This window comes from Babylonia areolata, chromosome 18 (assembly GCF_041734735.1).
Source record: "Babylonia areolata isolate BAREFJ2019XMU chromosome 18, ASM4173473v1, whole genome shotgun sequence".
Classification (NCBI taxonomy): Eukaryota; Metazoa; Mollusca; class Gastropoda; order Neogastropoda; family Buccinidae; genus Babylonia; species Babylonia areolata.
In genome coordinates this window covers 8,690,717-8,695,716 of record NC_134893.1, presented here as the reverse complement: position 1 = coordinate 8,695,716, position 5,000 = coordinate 8,690,717, and the positions used below count along the sequence as shown (strand labels likewise).

At 43.4% G+C, this 5,000-nt stretch overlaps 1 protein-coding gene and 2 non-coding genes across 4 annotated transcripts in view; 2 read left to right on the top strand and 1 right to left on the bottom strand.

Annotated features, from left to right (window-relative positions):
- Positions 1-5,000, bottom strand: part of LOC143292420 (dual specificity calcium/calmodulin-dependent 3',5'-cyclic nucleotide phosphodiesterase 1A-like) — a 447,558-nt gene that overhangs the window by 358,322 nt on the left and 84,236 nt on the right. The gene's annotated exons all lie outside the window — the stretch shown is intronic.
- Positions 4,691-4,763, top strand: Trnak-cuu (transfer RNA lysine (anticodon CUU)). The gene has a single exon. It is a non-coding gene; the product is annotated as a tRNA-Lys (tRNA).
- On the top strand, positions 4,774-4,845 carry Trnap-cgg (transfer RNA proline (anticodon CGG)). The gene has a single exon. It is a non-coding gene; the product is annotated as a tRNA-Pro (tRNA).

Here is a 5,000-nt window from a genome sequence, read left to right as displayed (position 1 = left end):
ATCAATTTCTCTCCTGGTCGCGCGTTGTGTGTGTGTGTGTGTGTGTGTGTGTGTATACATGTGTTGTGCATTGAATGACGCTCTGCACGCTTTTCTCTGTCTTGCTATTGAATGCAAGAGAGGAGAGTCGTCTAAAGATTTTAGCCTGAACAAACCCTGTCGAGCACAGAGAAAAGAGAAAAAAGATGAAGGAAATATATCGATCAACAAACTTAAATCTATAGATCAACGAGAGAGGAAAAAAACAACAAACAATGAAGGGAACACATAGATATACAATCTTTAGAACAAAGAATTAAAAAAAAAGTTAATTAGGTGATATAAACCGTGTACAACAAAGAGAGGACACAAAGCAATGAAAGGAATAAACTGATCAGCCATCTTTCCCAGAAAGGCTGCTGCCACTACCAACATGAATGTCCTACAGATGTGGTGGTCTTGTCTTTTCTTCTCTTGTTTTTGATTTAGCCCAACAATGAACACGACAGTACCAGTACGTTCAGCACATTCAGCAAAATTGGCCTTTTTCGAGTGAAATGTCATATATACGATAGTCAGTCGTGTCCGACTATGACCATCAAAACAGCAGAGAAGGCAACTGCTGTTCCGACTATTTGGGCTAGAATATGATTATAGTGGAGAGTGTCTTGCCCAAGTTATATCCCCACTCTCTCGGCCAAGAGGGTTTTAGGACAGTCGGCGTTGGGATGGTTCCCAAAGGCCAACTAGCCCCCAAGGCTGCAGCACTAAGTGCCAGTGCAACTTTGCCTCCTAGTTTGAGAGTCATAGTTCTTCACAAAAGACTAAGCTGTAAATGATTTTCCATTGACTGGAGAAACCATTGATAATACAGCTCTCACTTTGCTGTTGGCCCAAATGTAAACTTATGTCAATCTGTGATATAAGCCGAGTGTGTGAAATGACAAATATAACCCCAAGACAAATTGTTGCATAGACAATATGTACCTGTACCGATGTACATGTACTATACCTTTTTTCTGCACAGCTGGAGTTGCTGAGCATGGAGCTTAAGCTTTGAAACACGTCCACTCTGATGGTTGGTTGACAGTATTATATTGTATTGTAATGTGTGTTGTGTTGTGTTGTATTGTACTGTATTATACTGTATTGTATTGTGCTGTACTGTACTGTACTGTACTGTACTGGGGAATAACTATCCCGTTTCGGTGCAATATTCAGACCCGTAGAATTAACACGATAACACAGAACACTGGTTACGGGTCTCTGTGAAGGAATGGAATACAGCTTTCTGGTGTTCGAAGAAAACCCATTCTTGAGGCGCCAAACCTGCTGCTCTTGAGACAGGCCAAAGTGTGAATTAGAGATGCCTCCTGCTTTCCATCGCCGCCGATTTTCATCTGATGCCTGTCTTCTGGCTTGTCTGCTGCACGCCAACTCTCATTTCTGAATGTGAAAAAAAATCATCTGTTGCAGTTCCAAACAAATACCGGCTGTGCAAGACACGAGTTGCAGCCAGTGACAACCAACGCAGGCAAACATCGCGAAGGAGATGATTGTCCATGTCAATTTGTAACTCATGTCTGATGTTTACTAACTATTATATACCTCTAAAGTCAGAATGTGGAAAATGCGCGTTCTACGAAAGAACCTTTGAATGTCTCTCACCACAGACCACGCCATTAACAATGCTGCTGGACTTTGTACTTGGTTTTGTTCGTTGTCAACCGCTGCATGCCACCAACCTCATCAATTTAACAATGCCAGCAGTAACAGTTAACAAAAGCACAGCAGCAACAGTTTGAATTGTGTCTGTCAGGACATCATTAGTGGAATTGGCGTGAGGCTTAATCTTGACAGAAAAAAGCGGGCAAAACCGGTTCCACTGATTTTATCTGGAAAGGACAGTTTACTCACCATCGAGAGAGAGACAGACAGACAGACAGACAGAGAGAACGGAGAAATTGACAGAGGTGGAGAGGAGGTGGCAGAAAGGAAGAAGAGAGAAAGAGAATGAAATCGAGAAAGACATAGGAGAGAGGTGGGGGAGAACTAAGACAGAGAGAAACGGTGAGAGAAACAGAGAAAGGGGGAAGAGAAAGGGGAGACAGGAAAGGCGATTCAGGCAGAAAATACAGAAGACACGGCAGTGAATTCAGGCAGAAAAATACAGAAGACACGGCAGTGAATTCAGGCAGAAAAATACAGAAGACACGGCAGTGAATTCAGGCAGAAAAAGACAGAAGACACGGCAGTGAATTCAGGCAGAAAAATACAGAAGACACGGCAGTGAATTCAGGCAGAAAAAGACAGAAGACACGGCAGTGAATTCAGGCAGAAAAATACAGAAGACACGGCAGTGAATTCAGGCAGAAAAATACAGAAGACACGGCAGTGAATTCAGGCAGAAAAAGACAGAAGACACGGCAGTGAATTCAGGCAGAAAAATACAGAAGACACGGCAGTGAATTCAGGCAGAAAAAGACAGAAGACACGGCAGTGAATTCAGGCAGAAAAATACAGAAGACACGGCAGTGAATTCAGGCAGAAAAATACAGAAGACACGGCAGTGAATTCAGGCAGAAAAAGACAGAAGACACGGCAGTGAATTCAGGCAGAAAAATACAGAAGACACGGCAGTGAATTCAGGCAGAAAAATACAGAAGACACGGCAGTGAATTCAGGCAGAAAATACAGAAGACACGGCAGTGAATTCAGGCAGAAAAATACAGAAGACACGGCAGTGAATTCAGGCAGAAAAAGACAAGAGAAAAAGGGGAATTTAGACAGAAAAATACTGAAGACAGGGAAGGAAATTCAGCAGAAAAAAAAACAAGAGAAGAAAGGAAATTCAGACAAAATATGATGAGAAGACAGTGAATTTAGACAGACAAAGACAGAAGGGAGGAAAGGGAATTTAGACAGACAAAGACAGAAGTGAGGAAAGGGAATTTAGACAGAAAAAGACAGAAGGGAGGAAAGGGAATTTAGACAGACAAAGACAGAAGGGAGGAAAGGGAATTTAGACAGACAAAGACAGAAGGGAGGAAAGGGAATTTAGACAGACAAAGACAGAAGGGAGGAAAGGGAATTTAGACAGACAAAGACAGAAGGGAGGAAAGGGAATTTAGACAGACAAAGACAGAAGGGAGGGAAGGGAATTTAGACAGACAAAGACAGAAGGGAGGAAAGGGGATTTAGACAGACAAAGACAGAAGGGAGGAAAGGGGATTTAGACAGACAAAGACAGAAGGGAGGAAAGGGAATTTAGACAGAAAAAGACAGAAGGGAGGAAAGGGAATTTAGACAGAAAAAGACAGAAGGGAGGAAAGGGAATTTAGACAGAAAAAGACAGAAGGGAATTCAGTCTGAAAAATACTAAAGAGAGGGAATGGAATTCAGACAGAATAATTATACAGAAGGAAGGGAAGAGAATACAGGCTGGAAAAGACAGGAGGAAGGATATAAAGAGAGAACACACACACACACACACACACACACACACAACAGAGAAAGAGGGAAAGAGAGAGAAGGGAGAGGAGAGAACAACAGCACCTGAAAACCAATCAGCGGTGACTTGTGATGCCCACTAACCACCCTGACAGTTGACAGGTAATCGACAACACACACCCCCCCCCCCCCCTCCAGCCCTGCCTTTCCTCTCTGAAACAACTTCCCGTCCCAAGCATGTAACTTTCAAAATAGCGCCTACACAATTTCTGCCCCTGGCGACTTTTTTCGAGATTATTTCTTTGGTGGTTTATGTTGTGTTTTTCCTCATATTCATTTTCCTTTCTTATTTAGTTATCTATTAATCACTCAATTAAATAATTAACTAATCAATCAATCAATTAATTTAGTTTATTTATTTATTCATTTATTACTTTATTTATCAATTCAGGTATTCATTCCTTCATTCATTTATCTATCTATTTGCTTTATTGTGCATTTGAGTGGCTCGGGATTCCAAAAGGATATGTGTTGGGGCCTGACGTGCTTGTTACGTTTGCAACATCTGTTTCTGAAACGGTTGGCCGTCACTATCTATTCATAACTCTGACAGTTATGCACATCGCCTAAACCTATCGAGCGTTTCTGGAAACTCAAAACAGCACCGATGACCTGAAGTCTCGGAAGAAAATCAACAACTTACATTTTAAGAACGAAAACAAATCCTAAAACACCCCCCCCCCCCGCCCCCCCAAAAAAACCCCAAAATCCAAAACCCCAATTTGTTGACTGCCCTTCCTAAGTTTGAAAACACCTCCTCGCTTTCCAGTCGCAGTCTCCATGAACAGTCCAGGCATTGTATTTTCTTCCATTTAGTTGTCGTTGTAATCTTTGCGTCTTTCATTCCAAAAGCTATCTTTCAAAGCGCGCGTCTGTAATCTTTGTAAGCAGCACATGAATAACAAGAGATCGAGACAAACAGCGCTATCATTTTATGTCCTCAGATGCAACTGAAACTCATGTCTGCTCTCTTTTGTTCTCTCCAGGTTTGACTATGGCGGTGCTGTTCGCATGCCAGACCACCGGCTCCCCAAGAAACTGCTGTACGGCGAACTCCAACATGGCAAGCGCTCCCATGGAGGCCAAAAGAAGCGCTTCAAAGACACTCTGAAAGCTTCTCTGAAGGCCTTCAACATCAGCCACGACACATGGGAGCTGAATGCAATGGACAGACCAAAGTGGCGTTCAGCTGTCCACATCTGCCCGGTTAGCTCAGTCGGTAGAGCATGGGACTCTTAATCCCAGGGTCGTGGGTTCGAGCCCCACATTGGGCGTTTCTTTGGTGGCCAAGTGGTCTAGGGGTATGATTCTCGCTTCGGGTGCGAGAGGTCCCGGGTTCGAATCCCGGCTTGGCCCTCTTTTTAAGCGCGTTGGGTTACGCTGCTGGTCAGGCATCTGCTTGGCAGATGTGGTGTAGCGTATATGGTTTGTCCGAACGCAGTGACGCCTCCTTGAGCAACTGAAACTGAAACTGTCCACAAAGGCGTCAAATCCTGTGAGGCCAACAGAAT